Genomic DNA, 19,930 nt, shown 5'->3' on the forward strand with positions numbered 1-19,930 from the left:
TGGCATGAGGATCTCCTAGAACAATGTCTGCCAACCTTAATTTCCAGTCAATAACGCAATGACTGTCTATTATTTCAACACTGAGAGAGAATATTATAGACAAGGGAGCTAATGAGAGCATCATACAAAGGACAAGAAAAGAAAATTTTAATTGCTCCTTTTTCCCATTAGCTCATCTCTGGTGAACAGAAATCTCGAGGGAACTTCTATTTGTATGTTTTTGATGAGACCTCTTATATATCCAAACCCTGGTTAAAAACATGCCACTTTGGCAAGTGATTCAGGCAGCGCTGTGAGGAAGCTAGCATAGGGAATCTTGACTTTTGAGTCATAATATTTACATGAGTGACTCAGAAACTGAGATCTGCATTCTGAGCCCTCAGTAAAAGAGAACCAAGAGGTCTGTACTTTGAACTTCCACCACCAACATTACTAAGAGCTATTCCCTCTAGAGGGTACTTGGTCTAAAGCATAGAGAGCACCCTGGCTCTGTATCTCAATTCCATGTGTCCTAGAAACTTTCAATCTTCATGAAGTCTAAGCCTCCTTACAATACAGGAATTTCCGAAAGCTGCCTGTCAAATGGTTACTCATTTTTTCCTGTAATGCATTCAAAGACAGAAAATTATCTTTTTTTTCATATTTCAACCTATCCTACTTCCAAACACTTTCATTTTTATGTTCCAATAAAACTATTTATAAGAAGTAGGCAATAACTTGATTTGGTCTAAAGGCTGCTTTTTGCCCATCTTTGATTTTTTTTTTTTAATTTAAAGGAGAAAAATTACAGAGTCATTTAAATAGATGCAAAAACCATCTGATAAAGTTCAACACTAATACATGATTAAAAAAAAAAGAGTCTCAGAAAAATAGGAGATTTCTTAACTTGATAAAGACTAGCTAACAAAACCCTTCAGCAAACATCATACAAGTATCGTTAGAAGAAATTTTGATGTTATTCTTATTGTAGTGCTACAGGCTTCTCTTTATATATGGTCTTTCTGGCCCTGGGTTTATAGTTCCACCAATTTTATTTGTTAGGCCACAGTCTTACAAAGGGACTGAACGGTTTACTATGCAAATAAGGTATGTAAAACCCTTACAGGGATTGAACAATTACTGGGTAAATGAGGTGTGTAAACCCACCCAATAGGACTGAGTGATTTGCTTATGTAAGGAGCCAGCTGAACAGAGATTTGGGGAGAGAGAAATAGGGAGACAGAGAGAGAGAGAAGAAGCATCAGAGTCCAGGCCCGAGCGAAGGGCCTGCCTGTGGTCATGGCTGAGAAGAAGCTGAGAGCTGTCTTGGTTGGAAGATGTCCTGACTGAAGAACTATATCCTGTCTCCTGAGTTGTCTCCAGTTATTTCCAAGTTGGTTCTGACTCTGAGTTGTAAGCTGTTACTTCCCCGGCTCATAACAACCACTTATGAGTTCTGTGAAACATTGCAGCGAATTACTGAACCCAAAGACGGGACCAAGAGTGCTAAGGGGAGAGGGATTAATTGATGTTTGAGATGATTGGGTGGTACAGCAGCCTGGAGAAGTTGGACGTTTGGGACATCTTTAACTTCCACCTCATAGGAATCAGCTTGTGCTGATTCTTTGTTTTATTTTTTTTAATTGTACTTTACATGAACGTTTACAGATCAAACTAGTTTCTCATCAAACAGTAAGGACACACATTGTTCTACGACATTGGTTAACAACGCCACGACATGCCACAGTCTCCCTTTTCAATCCTGGGTTCCCTATTACGAGCATTCCTCTTTTGTCCTGCCTTCCAGCCCCTGCCCCAGGGCTGGTGCACCCCTTTAGTTTGTTTTGTTCCATGGTCCTGATCAATCTTTGGCTGAAGGGTGAGCCTCAGGAGTGACCTCATTACTGAGCTGAAAGGGTGTCCCGGGGTCATACTCTCAGGGTTTCTCCAGTCTCTTTCTATCAGGACAGTAAGTCAGGTCTTTATTTTTGAGTTAGAATTTTGTTCTACATTTTTTTCCAACTCTATCCAGGGCCCTCTATTATAATCCCTGTTAGAGCATTCAGTGGTGGTAGCCAGGCAGCATCTCGTTGTCCTGGACTCAGTCTGGTGGAGGCCATGGTAGAGGTGGTTCATTAGTCCTTTGGACTAATCTTTCCTTCGTATCTTTAGTTTTCTTCATTCTTCCTTGTTCCCAAAGAGGTGAGACCAGTGGAGTATCCTAGACGGCTGTTCACATAAACTCTGTTATGCCAATTGAGGTAGATATTCCCCGAGATCACGGTCCCCACAGCCCTCAGCCCAGCAATTCGGCCCCTCAGGGAGTTTGGATGTGTCTGTGGAGCTCCCATGACCTTGCCTTCTACAAGTTGTGCTGGCTTCTCCAGTATTATGTACTGTCTTACCCTTCACCAAAGTTACCACTTATGGATCTTCCACTTCTGGATTTCATTTTTTTTGTTTCTTTGTTTTGAATCTGAAGAGTGCCCGAAAATCACCAGTACTTCCCAGTGCATTGACCATGATGCTAACAAATAGTACTGTACAGTACTGTCCATGAAGCTGACAGATCAATTGCCTGAGCTATGGGGGATGAGGCTGTGGCAGTCTGATGCTCCTGGAATAACCTCATACTGTTTGCTGCAGGGACTGTTTTATTAGAATCATCTTGCTAATTTTAATCCCAGACTTATTTCCTTCACATGTAAGAACTAAATTATAAGTAATCCAACATGATGGTTGGAATCAGAACTCTGAAAAAGATTGGCTTTATACATTGAAATATACATTGCAATGTAAATATGTGGTGCCCTTGACATAAACTAAAGTTATCCTTTCACTCAGGCTATCCTTGCTTTGGAGCCCTGGTGGTGTGGTGGTTAAGAGTTCCGCTGCTAACCAAAAAGGTCAACAGATTGAATCCACCAGCTGATCCTTGGAAACTCATAGAGCAGTTCCATTCTCTCCTATAGGGTTGCTATGAGTCACAATCGACTCGACGTCAATGGTTCTTCTTTTTCTTTTATCCTTTGTTTATACCTCTACACGTATAGGAATTATACTCAGTCACAGAAACATTGATTAAACAACTAAAATGAGATTTGACTTGAAATGATACAGGAAAGGCTTATGCCTTCATGGAGTTCAGTTAGAAAGCTAGGCTAAAATGTTACAAAACAGTAAACAATGCAAGGCTGAAATGTATACTTGAGTGAGAAGCTGAATGTCAGGGTTCTTTAGAAGTCAGAGAAAACAGCATGCAGAAAGCTATTATCAAGTACGTCTTGAAGACAAAGAAATAAAAGCTAGATAGGATATAGAAATCTCAATTTTAAGAAAAAGGGATAAAATGATCATAAATAGGACATGGGATGAAGCAGTGTGCTTGTGGAATATGGAGGCTGTTCTGAGGAGAATGAATTTTTTTTTTTTCTTTTTCTGTAGAATAGTAAGAGGTGAAGTGGGTGGCATTAGGTAGATAGGACTTTGAAAGTCATACGGAGTAATTTTGACATAAAATTAATTAATTCATTTATTTTCACTGTCTGGTAAAAACCAAATTCCCATTATATATCAAACAATAAGCTGGGTGTCATGAGAGACACATAAATGAGATAGACATGGACCCTATTGCCAAGATGTTTACTCTCCTAGGCTGGAAGAAGACATTTACTTATTTTTCTTTTCTAATTCTGTCCTTGTCGTTCCCTCCATGGTGCCTGGGTTTACTATCCCCTAACTCTTTTAAAAAACAAAAAACAAAAAACTCTTTTAGACTGTGTAAATTCTCTAAAACTAATTGCTTCTTTACAAGACCATGAAGAATAAATATAACCATAGTTAGTTCTTTCCATTTTATTTTCTAGATGTGATACCAAAATCTACATTGGTTGTTGGAAATCAGGAATGAATCGAGTTGGATAGAGATGCATTTCTGAATGATGAGTCCTAAATATGTGTGGGGATAAGCTTACCTACACGTTCAGTTACTATTGCAGTTTGTGGACTCAGTAGCCTATTTTCTTTCAATGGTGTTTAATTCAGTGTGGAGAAGTCACAATATAAAAGTATTCAATTTGTGTGACCTCAGGCACATCATCACCGTTGTTACCTCATTTCCAAAGATAAAGACTTGAACTCTATTGCCTCCAAGGTCCCTTCCATTTTTATCAAGCTTTGAGAGAAATAGAATCCACAGAACAAGGGATCGAAGAGCTATGACACATTGGTGTAGATGACTAAGAATATGATAAATGCCTTTCTTGGAAATCTCAAAAATACCATAATGGTTTACAATCATTTTTCCCTAGACGCAAAGAACTTAGTGATTACCTCTTTTTGTTTTTGTGCTTCTGAGGCTTTTTCTCACATTTAAAAATTGAAACCTTTCATTATCCTTCCTCCATAGTGTTTGCCATATTCATTTTCAGATCTGTTATTTCCTTGTACTGAACATAGACGATATCCTGAAACCCAAATTCATCTGCAAGGCCCATGTTTCAGGGAACTCACAGCACAGCTTTACCTTGGACTTCCAAGAGACAAGGAACCGTGACATTAATCTGAATGTTGTTTTGTTGTTCTGGAATACTTAAAACAACCAAACCTGTTGCTATTGAGTTGATTCCAACTCATAGAGACCCTATAAGACAGAGTAGATCTACCTCACAGGGTTTCCAAGGAGTGGCTGGGAGATTAGAACTGCCAACCTTTTTGGTTAGCAGCTAAATGCTTAACCACTGTGCCACCAGTGTTCCTTGGAATACATAAAAAACCCGTTGCCATTGAGTCGATTCCGACTCATAGCGACCCTGTACATAGAGAATTATGTATTAAGTTAGAATTAGAATGAATTGAAATAGAGAATTGGAATAAATAGAGGATGCTAAATTAGTCAATTACTGAGGAAAAATATCTCTGAGTCCACAAACAGCACAGATTTTAATTCTCTCAGGTATGAGTTAAAATTCAAGAAAGAAATGTTTCTACTGAGTCTAAAGTATTAACAGGATTTATTGTTATACAGCGACAATTCCTTTATTTTGACTACTCTTCTGTATCTTGAGAGGTCATTGTTGAGTCAGTTCCATTTGAAGCCATCTACTATAATCTGTACGTTTAGAATGAACACCAGCATACTCACCCAGTGATACCAGATTCACTCTTTCTTGTTCTTGGGCCCACTTGTTTCCTTGTTACGAATGGAAAGGAAATCTCTTCAATTCTCTGTTATTCCCTGTTTTAGGTGGATTATAGCACATGAGTCAGAACTGATTTGATGGCACTGGGTTTGGTATTTTCATTTTTGGTGGACGCAAGAGTTTCTCTTTCCTGTGAACTTTAGCCTACATGTTGACCACTACGTATTCAGTTTTCAGGAAAGGTCTTTCTGTAAGAGGAAAGAAGAAAATAAATTCCTGTCATGACATAAATGGTTTATACTCTCAATCTCTGAGTCAATTCTGCTTCTACCAAAAGGCTGTGCATATGTTATGGGCTATTCAGTTATGTACTTCCTCTCATTTATCTAGAGATGCACCATTTATAAAAACATATATGCTTCTTTTCCTGTCTCCTGAATACCTGGCTCTGTATGCCATCTCCACCACTCCTAGATGGATTGTGCAGTGCCTAGTGGCTTGGGAGCCACTTCCCTGGCCCGAGCTGCCAAGCCAGTGGGCTCCCTTGGGGATTTTTTTTTTTTCTCAATTTCTTGCCTCTCTCCACCATCCTTCCCTTCTTTTCCCCTGAACACCGGGTGCCGTGTGCCATCTCTGCTCCTTCTAGATGGGCTGTGCAGTACCACTCAGCTGGGAAGCCACTTCCCCTGTGTACGCCACCATGCCACTGGGCTCACTCAGTGCTTTTTTTCTCTCTCTATTCTTTTCTTTTCTCGATTTCTTGTCTCCTTCTACTTTCCTTCTTTACCCTTCTCCTGAATACCTAGAGCCATTTGCCATATCTGTTCTTTCTTAATTGGCTGTGCAGTACCACTCAGCTGGGGATGTGCTTCCGGTGGGCTCCCTTGGGCATTTTTTCCCTTTATTTTCTTCTTTTCCTCAGGTTTTTTTTCTTTCTACATATTTTTCTTACCCTTTGTCTTTGTCATTTAGTGCTGCTATAACAGAAACACCACAAGTGAATGGCTTTAGCAAAGAGAAGTTTATTTCCTCACAGTAAAGTAGGCTATAAGTCCAAATTCAGGTAATCATCTCCAGGGGAAGGCTTTCTCTCTCTGTCGGCCTTCTCATCAATCTTCTCCCAGGCTAGGGGCTTCTCCATGCAGGGACCATGGGTTCAAAGGATGCGCTCTGCTCCCATTGCTGCTTTCTAGGTAGAATGAGGTTCACTCTCTGCTCACTTCCCTTTCCTTTTTATCTCTTGAGAGATAATTGGTGGTGCAGGCCACACCCCAGGGTAACTCCCTTTGCATTTGATCAGGGATGTGACCTGGTCAGGATATTACAGTCTTACTCTAATCCTCTTTAACATAAAATAACAATCACAAAATTGAGGACAACCACGAGAAGACTGTGAATCATGACCTAACCAAGTTGACACATATTTTTTGGTGACACAATTCAATCCATAACACCCTTCTCCTGAACTCCTGGTGCCATGTGCCATCTCTGCTCCTTCTTGACAGGAAGTGTACTGTCACTCAGCTGGGAAACCACTTTGTTTCTGGTGGGCTCCCTTGGGGCATTTTTCTTTTCTCTCCTTTTTTTCCTTGTCTTTCTCTACCTTCTTTCTTTACCCTTCTCCTGAATACCCAGTGCTGTGTGCCATTTCCACTTCTGGACAGCCTGTATAGCTCTGCTCAGCTAGGGATCCACATCCAGTTGACTCCTTTGTAGCATTTTATTTTTTTTTTCTTGGTTTCTTGTTTCAGTTTGTACTCCTATTCCTTTTTCCCAATCACCCAACCACATGAACCTCTCTCATTGCTTTATTTTTTTTTAAATCTAGTTTCTTATCTCTCTCATCCTTTCTTTGCTTTCCCCCACCCACCTAGCTACATATGCCATATCTGCCCCTTCTTGATGGGCTGTGCCTCACTGCCTGGATAGAATGCCACCACCACATGACTTCCTGGGTCTGTGCCACTCCAACAACAGGCTCCTTCAGCACTTTTTTTTTTTGCTCCTGTTTCTTTCTCTTCTTTTCCACACCCAATTAGCTTCACGCATCACAACCCCACCCCACCCCACCTATCTGCACTGTGCACTGACCATCACACACCTGAACAGCACAGGCATGGAACCTGCCCTGCACTGACACCAGTCCTTGTCCTTTCGGCCCCTGTACCTGCACAAACAACCCATCAGCCACCCACCTTCCACTGGACCTGCTCTGCCACACCACAGTTGAGCAACAGGCCCTGCCCACTGGACGAGGTGGCAAGAAGCGTCATGGCCACAGAAGAGCAAACAACAAAGAACGCCCAGCCAAACTACTCAGTCACAACCAAATAAAAGAAAAAGCAGGTGAAAACAAACAAATGTAAAATCAATAAATGAAGAAATTAATAGCTGAATGTACCAAAGACAACAGACAATATCAAAACATATAAAAATACAGGACAGAATGGATCCAGTAGGCATCCAAAATCAAACACCAGATGACCTTCTGGAAGGAAAAGAGGCACTGGAACTCCCTGATAGGAAATTCAAATCTCTAACAGTAAGAGCTATCCAAGAGTTGAAGGAAAAAACAGATCAAAATGAAGAAAAAACAGGCAAAATTATGGAAAAGGCAGACAAAATTATGGAAAATACAGATAAAACCATGAAAGAATTCAGGAAAATAATACAAGAACAAAATGTCAAAATAAATTCAGAATTAGAAACCATACAAAAACAGCAGGTAGAAATCCAAAAGATAAACAACAAAATTTCAGAAATGGACAATGTTATAGAAGGTCAGAGGAGGAGGTTTGAAACTATGGAAGACAGGATGAGCTAAATGTAAGACAAATCCTTGGATACTGCTTTGTTTGAGGAAAAATCAGAGAAAAGAACGAAGAAAAATGAACAAACCTGAAAATGACGCAGGGTACAATCTAAAGCAAAAATTTGCAAGGGATCAGAATTCCAGAAGGGGGGAAGGAGGATGGAAAACACAGAGAGGATCATTGAAGAATTGCTGACAAAAACTTCCCTAATATCATTAAGATGAAAAGCTGCCTATCCAAGAAGCTCAATGAACCCCATATAAGATAGAACTCAAAAGAAAATCACCAAGGCATATCATAATCTCACTTGCTAAAACCAAAGACAAAGAAAGAATACTGATAGCAGCTCAAGAAAAAGGAAAATTCACTTACACAGTGGAAACAATAAGACTAAGCTCTTATTACTTGACAGAAATCATGCAGGCAAGAAGGCAATGGGATAATATACATAAAACTTTGATGGAAAGAAATTCCCAACCAAGAATAATGTATCCTGCAAAACACCCACTCAAATATGATGATGAAATTAGGAAAACAGATCAGAAGGGACAGGAAAGATCTAAAGACGAAAGAGAGTCTGTATGCTTCATTCTTTTAAAGTACAAGCCCAGGAAGCAAAAAGATAAAAGTGAGTTCCTCATTCTTGAACAGTACTCCTTCCACCCTCTTGTCAGTTGAGGGCTTGCAATAAAGACAGTGTGCACTGATTTTTTTTCAGTTTGGAAGGCTATGGCACAAATGGGGTCACTGTGACCACACAGGCATCCATCGTTTTGTATTTTGCATCCCTCTTTTTTTTTTTTAATGTGATTAAAAAAAAAAAAAAAGGTTTATCTACATGCAACTTGGACGCATGGGGCCCAGTGCAGCCACCCTTTTTTTCACATTACAGGAAACTGAGACTCTCAAGACAAGGGGATAAGATCCCATGACTGGCTTACCTGTCCACGGGAAGTTCTGAATTCTCCAGCTCCTATGGTTGCTAAGAATCAAAATACAAGAAAACATTTTTATGACCATGGTTTGAAGATTAGCATAAATTTATCTCAGATTCAATATAAATTTTAAGTGTACTAGCTAAAATCTTTCACATTCAGCACTAGTTACTTCTCTTTTACCTAAGTACACAATCAGAAATAGAATTTTAAGAAAACTTATGAAGGTTTACTGTTCTCTGAAATGAGTCATTCAATTTAGCCACACTGAATAAAAGCACTTTCCAGTGGTGGCCACTGATTATGTTCCATAATTGTCATGAACACTATGGGTCAGTTGCCAATACATGTCTTTAGTTTTCATGGCATCTTAACTATAACTGCTTATCAGAGTTTGTAGTGTCCTTCAAAGTCTTCTTATAATTTGCTGAAACTGAACATCAGATATCATATTGTGTAAGGGCCATTTTGGTCTTATTTTAGATGAACGTCTTGATCTTAGCAGAATGTGATTTCATCGTATCATGCATGGACAATACTAAGACATAGAGTCACCAGGGTCTTGGATCAAACATAATGTGTGAAACATGCATAGCAACAGAATATTTGAGGTCAGGATTGTTCTGGAGAATCCAAGCTATATTGTTACATTATTTTGGAAAATAAAAAGTAGTTTGGGTTTACTTGTGAAACAGTCAAATATCAAAGAGAAATTTTGTTGTCGTTGTCTTTCTTAGGTGCCCTCAACTCCATTCTGACTCACAGCGACCCTATATACAACAGAGCCAAACACCGCCTGGTCCTGCTCCATCCTCAGAATCCCTGTTATGCTCGAGCCCATTGTTGTAGTCACTGTGTCAGTCCATCTCATTGAGTGTCTTCCTTTTTTCCTGACACTGTACTCCACCAAACATGACGTCCTTCTCCAGGGACTGGTTCCTCCTGATAACACATCCAAAGTATGTGAGACGAATTCTTGCTGTCTTCACTTCTAAGGAGCTTTCTGGCTGTACTTCGTCCAAGACAGATTTGTTCATTGTTCCGGCAGTGTGTGGTATAGCCAGTATTCTTCACCAACACTGTAATTCAAAGGCATCAATTCTTCTTCCATTTCCCTTGTTCATTGTCCAACTTTGGAATGCATATGAGGCAATTGAAAATACCATGGTTTAGCTCAGGTGCCCCTTAGTCCTCCATGTGACATCTTTGCTTTTTAACACTTCAAAAAGGTATTTACAGCAGATTTGTCCAATGCAGTGCATCACCTGATTTCTTGATTGTTGCTTTCTTGGGCGTTGATTATGGGTCCAAGTAAAATGAAATTCTTGACAAATTCAGTATTTCCTCCCTTTATCATCTTGTTCCTTATCGGTCTGGTTTTGAGGATATTTGTTTATTTTATGTTGAGGTGCAATCCATACTGAAGGCTGCAGTATGATCTTCATCAGCAAGTGCTTCAGGTCCACTTCACAAAGCATTATAAATGCCAAGAAAGTTGAAAAGAAAAACCACAATTAGGCATATTAAAGGGGAACTACTAAAAAAGTAAAGAGAAAGAGAAAATCATAAATACGCTAAAGAAATGGTTATTACCTTTAAAGGAACAGCAATTTGATAATTTCAGTTCTTAAATGATGAAAGTCAGAAGACAATGAGAAAACCTTTTTAAAGTTCTAAACAAAATAAGTGTACCTAAAATTTTACACTCACTGTTAATATACTTAAAAAGTGAGGGTTCAAAAATGAAAGTATTCCATATGAATAAATAATAACAATAATTGTCTCTATTGGACAACTTCAAGAAATATTAAAGTTCATCTTCTGGCAAAAATAAAATAAACCAAATGAATATTTCTATCTACACAAAGTAATAAAGACTGGCAAACATGGAGGGAAATACAAAAGGCATTTCTGTCATCTTAAAATTTCCTTGAGATATAAACACTAAGGAATAATAATAGCAATGTGTCTTAGGTTGGGTTATCTAGAGAAGCAAAACCAGTAAAGCGTATGTATGTATATATGTATATATAGAGAGAGAGACGTAGAAAAAGATCCATAACAAGGAAATGGCTCATGCAGTTTTTAGAGGATGGAAGTCCCAAAGCTGTGGGGTAAGAAAGAATATCCTCCTGATTCATATATCTGCAGGGGCTGGCAAACCCAAGATCAGCAGGCTGGAGTGCAGGGCTGTAGCAGGCTGTGAAGATCAACGAATCTCAAGATCCTCAGGCAAGCTGGTAGCTCAAGTCCCAAGAATCAGAGGACAGGATCCAGCTGCAGAATTCACACAAACAAAAGCTCCAGCAAGGTGAGCAGGAAGTAAGTAGGTGGAGGAGGGTGGAGGGATGAAGGGTGAGGAGTTAGATAGCCGCCACCTGCCCTACCCCCACTGGTACCACTCAGCAGATTCCATCATGGGGTGATCACGTATCAGATTTCAACAGGAAAGTGATCAAAACATTATATAACTGCCAAAACCTTGTGAATCATGGCTCAGCCAAGGTGATATGCAATTTTAGCCATCACATAATATATTATGGATTTTATAACATGTGTAGAATAAAACAGATAACAACAGTAGTGCAGGTGATGGGAAGAGGGAATGGAAAGTATACTGTAAGTTTCCTACATTATACACGATTTGAAGATGGACTGTGATAAGCTAAAGTGGTAAAACTTTAATGATCATCAAAAATAAAAACAAAGGTTTAAGTGAGAAGTCAATGTTTTTAATATTGTTGTTAGACGCCCTCAAGCTGATCTTGACTCACATTGACCCCACGTGACAGAAAAAAAAGTAGCCCCATAAGTTTTTCTTGGCTGCATTCTTTACAGAAGCATATAACCAGGTCTTTCTCCTGTGAAGGTGCTGGATGGGTTTAGCATTTTAGAAGACAACAGCTTAACCATTTGCACCTCAAGGACTCATTGATAAGCCAAAAAGCCAAAACAAAACTCTTTGCCCTCCAGTCAATTCCAACTCATAGGGACCCTGTAAGACAGAGTAGAACTGCCCCATAGGGTTCTCCAGGCATGGCTGGTGAATTCAAACTGACAGCCTTTTGCTTAGTAGCAGAGTTCTTAACCACTGTGTCACCAGGGCTCCTGATAAGCCAATAAAAAAATAGTAGAGATAAAAAGAATACAAGTTAAATGAAGAAAGATTCATTCTTACAAATAGAAAACAAGTAGCAATATGGTAAGTTTGTAATCAATCATAACAAAAATTACTTTAAATATAATCTAAACACTCTAATTAAAAGTAGAGAATGTGAGGGGAGAAAAGAAAAAACAAACAAACCAGGAATCATGTGTTCTAAAAGAAAAATGAAATAAGCAGCCGAGCAACCAACAAAACAAAAAAACCACACACTTTAAATATAAAGTGACGGAGGTTAAACAGTAAAAAGACAGAAACAGATGTACGATGTAAAAACAACGCTAAACCTGTAACCAAACCTGTTGCCATCAAGTCAATTCTGACTCTTAGCAACCCTACAGGACAGAGTAGAACTGCCTCATACAGTTTCCAAGGAGCGATTAGCTAAATCAATATCAGTCAATCTAGATATAAGAAAAAAGAAATCTACCAGGGGCAAAGAGAAATATTTTATGATGACAAAATACATGAAAACCCAAATGTGTATGCACCTAGTAACAGGTTGTCATAATAGACGTGTCTGTCTGTGAGGTCTTGCTCTTCAGAAAGGTGGGACTACCACACATCATTTGAATACCAGTTTGCTACCTAGCAGTCAGGAAATTGTCTCCTGGCAGAGGGCAAACCTGGTTGTGAGGCTTAGATCATGAGTTTTTCTTTACTCAGCAATCATAGTTTTGTTATACTTGTCCATTGCCTAAAATCAATTGATCTATATACTTTACCCAGTTTTATTTATTGTTTTGGCAAGAGTACCAATGACACTGTCCAGGCTCAAGTATAGTTTAAACTTTCACATTGCTGAAATCTTCCCTCAATTTCAGTCTAAAATGATGTAATCCATCAGAAAAAGAATGGCAATATACTGACAGTATTTGGTTCATAAAAAGAAGAAAAAAAAAATCCTCTCTCAAATTCCCTCAACATGTCGTCACACATTTATTCTTTCCCACCTCTTTGAATCTGCTCAACTGAGGGCAAGGCCAGTATTCAAAAACTTTGTCTTTCACCTTGCAGTCATTTGTTTGTTTGCATGGCTCAAGCATCTTCCCATATTTTTGCCAGGATCCCAACTTGCCAACCCAGGGGAAGACAGCCTGTGTTTTCCACCATGGTGATCCTCAATCTCATTTCCCTGTTCTACAGTCTGAGACAATAAAGCCCCAAATGCCCAAGGCCATGCAGCAAACATTCAAATAAATATGGCCGTAATTTATTTCTACTTTCCTGAGTCAGTGATTACTTTCAAGACAAATGTTTTATATAAAATTATTAAATGTCTGTGAAAAAAACTTTTGGTTGACGTTTATGCCTATTCCAGCGGCCCAGTGCTTTCTCAGAACCCTAGCTTCCTGGAGGAACCTGAAAATTCAATTCCTCTGACCTACCCTCTTCTCACCCACTGGTCCTGACCAAGCTTCTCTGACTTTGTACTGGAGTCACTTGTGAATGTTAAAACAAAAAGAAACAGAAAAAAGGGAATGCACATTCACATTTATAAAAGAAAGACACAACATTGACCATCCTCATGAATGATCTGTGAGATTATGAGAATTTTTTGCTTTCTTCCTTATGGTTTCTCTATTTTCAAGTTTTGTGCATTAGTTTTACAATCATGAACAGACAATAAAAGTTGCAATTTAAGCACAAGATAAATTTTAGAGAAAATATAATTATTTTCTATTTTTTGAGAAACATAAAGAAAAAAAACTAAGATTTTGTCTACCACTGCAATAAAATTCTTTCAAATATCCAGTTTAATGTTAATTTTTCCATAAAGAGTGAGTTCAATTAATTGTGACTGATATATTTCCCTTAATATAATATTACATACGTATGTATTTATAAAGGAAATGGCTCATGAGGTTGTGGTGGCTAGCAAGTCCCAAATTTGTGGGTTGGGTGTTGGCTTCTCCAGACCCACGTGGCTGCTGAGACTGATGAACCCAAACTGGCAGACCAGGCCACAGTCTACTGGCTCCAAAGGGTGCCAAAGTAGGTCACACAATAGGCCACTGGCCAGTGGGGCTGTGGAGGCCGGCAAATCCCAGAACTGGCAGGTCAGACAGCAAGCCTCTGGCTTAAGTCTCAAGAACCTGAGGTCAATTGATCACTACCCGGAATTGGGATCCAGATGGAGAGAGAAAGAGCCTCACCAGGACACAAACATATATCTTAGATGCAGGCCAAACCCCAGAGAAGGGCATAACTTTAGTAAGGGTAGGGCTTGAGTCATGCCCGTCTGCAAGGCTTAGACCCAAGACACAGTCTATACCAGTCCTTTCTCATCAACATGTAGGGGTCAAGACAGACAACACATACAATGGAGGACAGCCATAAAATATTGGGATTCATGGCCTAGCCAAGTTGACACTTAAACCCAGCCATCGCAGATTTTGTATACCTCACTTGCATGAAACTCTGTAGGGGCAGTTCTACTCTGTCCTATGGGGTTGCTATGAGTTGGAATCGACTCGACGGCAATGGTTTGGTTTTTATTTGCATAGTCTGACTCAGTCAATGTGTGTGAGTCACAAAGACCATGTCTACAAGGCTACAAGGGCCATATTAAGTAATACATTACACTGGAAATATATTTTTAAAAAATCTCTGAAACACATACAATTCTTACAGACAATTAATTTAACCTATCACCCTTTAGTGCGGAAAAAAAAAAAAAACTTCTCACTGTATGTCATTTGTTCAATATATGGAATAATAAAATAAAAATTATACATAATCCTTGTAAAACATGTCCAAGCAGTATACATTTATGTGTATAATACAGATACATACACATTTATGTTACACATAAATATATACAAATACAAGGATCACAAACATGTATATATATATATACATATACTGATGAACACACAAACACATTTTTTTTGTGGGATTAAAACATGAGATGTGGAGATAAGGACTAATTAGTGCATAGATAGCCAAGTAAGAAGTTTCTTCCAGTTTCCAAAGAGGAAAATATCGTCACCTCTCTCATTACAACTTGTGATTTCATGTGGGAGGTGAAGGGTGATATCATATTGGGGTATTAATGTTAACTATTTGCTAATGCAAAGCAAGCAATGCATGTCAGACCAGTCAGATGAATTTAAAAATACATTTTAACCAGGTGTAAATGCTCACGCTTGGTCAAAAAAGCCCCTTCCTCTATAGAGGAGGAGAAGAAGAAATTAGAGGTAGGTGTAAATTTATGCAGTGTGAACCAGGTACAAGTCTTACCATTCAGGTACCTCCAGCTCTTTCCCCTGTCCCTGTTGTATGTTAAAAGTTAAAGATTCTGGGATCTCAGAATTTTGGGTCTTGCAAATACACATCAGATGGAATTGTACATATTTTTTTGTTTCTGTGCTCTAACAGTGAGTCTTAGTATTAACCAGCCTCTGAACATCCAAAGAACTGTTCTGATAACTTAGAATAATGAGTGTTCTGAGACTCAGTGGTGCAATGGTGAAGCACTCAGCTGCTAACTAGAAGGTTCAAACTCATCTAAGTGGCTCTGTGGAAGAAAGATCTACCAATCTGCTTCTGTAAAGATTACAGCCTAGAAAACCCTACAGGGTAGTTCTACTCTGTCATGCAGCATCAATATGAGTTGAAAACTGACTCAATGGCACCTAACTGAAATGACAACAACAAAGTACCTTCCATGTCTTATTTGCAATCCTCTCAATTCTTCTGTAAAACATATACTACCAGTATACTGGTTGCCATTAAGCTGATTCGGACTCATGGCAACCCCATGTGTGTCAGAGTAGAACTGTTCTCCACAAAATTTTCAATGGTTGATTGTTGGACATAGATGAGCAGGAGTTTCTTTTAAGGCACATTTAATGTCTAGGAATGCCACAACAATTATTAGTATAATTATTTTATATATTAGGTAACTAAGTCTCATTGTGGTTAAAAATTTGCAGGTAGTTAGGCGTGTTACAACAAATGATCATATATGACAGAAGGCCTGTCTGTCTCTACGTGGCTGCGTCTCCACTTCATCTTCAGTTTCTTCTTTTAGCTACTCATGTCTGCCATCTTGTTTTTATCTCTTTGTCATATCAGAGAAACAATTCAATGCAATTTATGTGAGGAATGTATTAATGTAAACTACAAAAACAATATACTGACCACAGATGTAGGCTGGTTTCCCCTTAGAGAGTACCTTGATTACTGGCAACAATTCAAAAGTATTGAAACAGTGGCTCTGGAAAGTAACTAACTGAATGGTTAAGATTAAGTGTAACACTCAAATTGAGCTCCACATCCAGGAAGGAAGTGAGTTTTCTAATGAGGAGAAGGTAAAACCCATTCATTCTCAAAACACCACGTGCTACATGTTCTTGTATAACCTGACGTGTTCCATGACCCTTGCGGCTTTTGTTCTGGAGGTCCATGGCAACAGAATGGAAATTTTACTTGGTATTTAGAGCATGCTGTCTTTGCACGTCTTAGGCATGTCGTTTTAGCACATGTTGCACTCACCTTCAAATCGGGTCTTTTATCGCTCACCCAATGGCATTAAAGACCAAAGCAGAAAGAATGTGTGTATCTCCAAGATGTGAGTTTTGAAGGAAGTTGATGAGTCCTGGCATGGGATATCGTGATGATTGTTCTATGTTCAAAAGAGAGAGATCCAAAATATATCATTAAAGATTGATGGTGTATCAAAAACAAGGAAAAGGGTGTTGAAAGAAGAATGAAAATGAGGGTGGTATTACTATTTATTTAGTACTTATCATGTGATTAAGGAGTCCTGGTGGTGCAGTGCTTAAGAAATGAGCTGATGACCGAAAGGTTGGCAGTTTCAACCCATCAGTTGCAGATGTTCCAGTCTGCATCAGTAAAGATTTACAGCCTTGGGAACCCTATAGCGCAGTTTAACATTGTCCTGTAGGTTTGCTATGAGTTGAAATAGACTGGAAGGACGGCAGTGGTTTCCTTTTTTTATTTTTAACCATGTGATTAAAACTGTCCACGTACTTCATAAATACTATTTGATATATTTTCCTCAGCAACCCTATGTGATATGAATTTATTATTCCCATTTTATAGTTTAAAAAAATGAAATTGGAAAGACTTAAGTGACTTGTTCATGTTGTGCCTGGATGTTCAATATAGATGTGGATGATGGTTTCCTAATAGTACAGATAAATCTGACATACATATGGGAAAGAAAAGTTATAATAAAAGACTTGAACTAATACTGATATCTTCCAGAAATACTGTTCTGCTAAAAACAATGTGGAAAATGCATGCTAGATTCAAAGAATGTCATAGCTGGAAAAAATTGTGGTAGCAATTATTAACACTTTAGTGTGATTCCATGTAGATCAGCATCTAGATTAGATTCCACAGTGCTGCACCCTGCACCTGTCATTTATCCATGCTCAGGTTGCTCTATAAATACTGGATGGATAAAGGGATGTAACTAAGTTCGAAACTTGAAAGAAATGAAAAAGCCATTATCTTTCCCAAATTGTCAATTTCATCTAAAATTCTCCAATTATAAGAGCAAGCTGTCATTCTGCCACTAAAATGTTTGCTGAACATATCTGTGCTTACACTGTGCAAGTGATACCTGAAAACAAGTAAATATAAAGGCAAAATTTCACCTTCTGTGGAGACTTTTGCTTTCATGTTCCAAGATGTATCAACTAAAATACTAATGCCAAAGGTTATTACTATCCCAGTCTTTGGTATTGACAATTTTCACATGCTTTCTACTTTGTGGATTATTGTTAAAATTAAAGTCCTCTAAATTTTTAAATAATTATATTTTGAAAAATTTTGTTTGTTAATAGGAAAATAGTTTTCTTTTGTTGTTGAAGCTTCTTATCCATAGGAGTAGAGTTTACCCATGATTTTGAAGGAATCTTTCTAGAGCGAGGGCCTGTTAGTCTCTAAATACCATCAGGACACTGCAAAATTAAGATTTTAAAAGTGATTGTCTACAGTTTAGTAATAGTACCAGGAAAAACTGTTTATCTTCTCAGGTACACAATTATTTGACTTGTTTAGAAAAATAAAGTGATGTTTTCAACCATGAAAAATGTTGCTTAGCTTATTAGATGTGCTTCTGAAAACACTAAAATAAATCATGGTAATTCTCCCATTAAAATGTCTTATGGATTGGTAAATACTACATTTTTAGCCTTTTATGGAGTTGTATCAGTGCAGAACTTCTCCTTAGTACAATGAAGGCATTGACATGAGGAAAATGTTATTATTTATACTTCTTCAGCTATTCTTAGATACCTTAGGCCTTAAACAGTATAATAAATCTGACAAGAGACAATAAGATTTTTAGGGCAGAAAACATAAAATGCTTTAAGGATTACAAAGTTCTGAAAGCCATTTCAGCTTAAAAAATTGTCAAAAGTATGCTTAGTATAACAAACAAAAACAAGGGGGCTGGGCCAAGATGGCTGACTAGGAAGATGCTACCTTGGATCCCTCTTGTGACAAACACTTGGAAAAACAAGTGAATTGATCACATACATGACAATCTATGAACCCTGACCATCAAACACAGACCTAAAGAGTTGACCTGAGTGACAGGTGAGCAAAAAGCTGCACCCTGAACCAGCGACCACTTCTGGAACCCACGACCCACTCCACAGCCTTGAGCCCTTGTGGTTCCCTGGTGCTGAGTGGCAGGGCTGATAGCGGCTTGCTGAGGCGGGGCAGGCATGGGATGCAGCCCTAACCCCTAGCCCCCTGGGGTTACCTCCGTAGAGACCAAGCCAGCACAAGCAGCCTGCACACTGACGCGGCTAACGAGAGAACGAGCAACCACGGGGAATCAGTGACTGTTTTTGGAGCCTGGAGCCAGCATCCCAGTCTGAAAACCTTGGTGCCAGGCTTTGGACGGGGCACAGTGGAGCTGAGCATGGCATCCTGAGACGGTGCAAACACGAGATGCAGACGTAGCCCCCAGAAGTGAACTCGGGGGAAGCCCAGCCAGTGCACGCAGGCAGCACAGCAACACAACTGACAGGAAGAGAAGTCACCGGAAGGCAGTGACTGGTTTTGGAGCCTGGAGTGCGGTGTCCCAGCTGGGCAACCTTGGCACTGGGCTTTGGACTGGGAGCGGAGGAACTGACCACTGCTTCTGAGACAGCACATGCACAGGACACGGGCCTGACCCTCGGGGGCAATCTCAGCCCCTCGGAAATCTCAGATAAAACAGTCCTCACAAACAAGATGAGAAACTTTGTCTATATTCCTGGGTACTACTCTCTCCTATCTATCTGATCCCTCCCCTCCCCTTCCCAGGCAGCTTCATTAACACTGGAATTTCCTAGTCCACAGAGTGAAGTTTTGTTTGTTTTGTCTTTTCCTAACCCATTCTCCTGGCATGAGAGAAGCAGCTACAAAACCCCAGGGACCAAATACCTTTCCCTGATGTCCCAAAATTGGACAAAAAATACAGAACCAGCCCCAGCCAAGCATATGAGATCCACAGTCTTGGGCTTTCATCCCTACAGGGAACAAGGTGGCTTTTATAATGCAAAGGCAATTCTGATACTGATCTGACTGTAATTGTTTTAGCAGATTACTGGAAAGACAAGTTTCCCAGGTCTGATACCTCTGCATATTCAACAGAGCCCTCACTGACCCACAGTGGGGAACTTAGGGCTGAAGTTCCACCCAAACCCCCTAACCTCCTGCCATAAGGGTCTGAAGATAGTGACACCTACCAATCTGTAGAGGTACATGCACTGGGTGCCTAAGGTACAGTTACAGGGCCCACCCACCAAAGTGCTTTAGGAAAAGTGACAGACCAACCTCACTGGCACTTGGGAGAAGCCTGTCAGCATCCTGCCCCCCCTGGAATGTGACCTGCTGCTACTAGAATCTGATGCACAACTATCACCACTA

Source organism: Loxodonta africana, chromosome 15, assembly GCF_030014295.1.
Source record: "Loxodonta africana isolate mLoxAfr1 chromosome 15, mLoxAfr1.hap2, whole genome shotgun sequence".
NCBI lineage: Eukaryota > Metazoa > Chordata > Mammalia > Proboscidea > Elephantidae > Loxodonta > Loxodonta africana.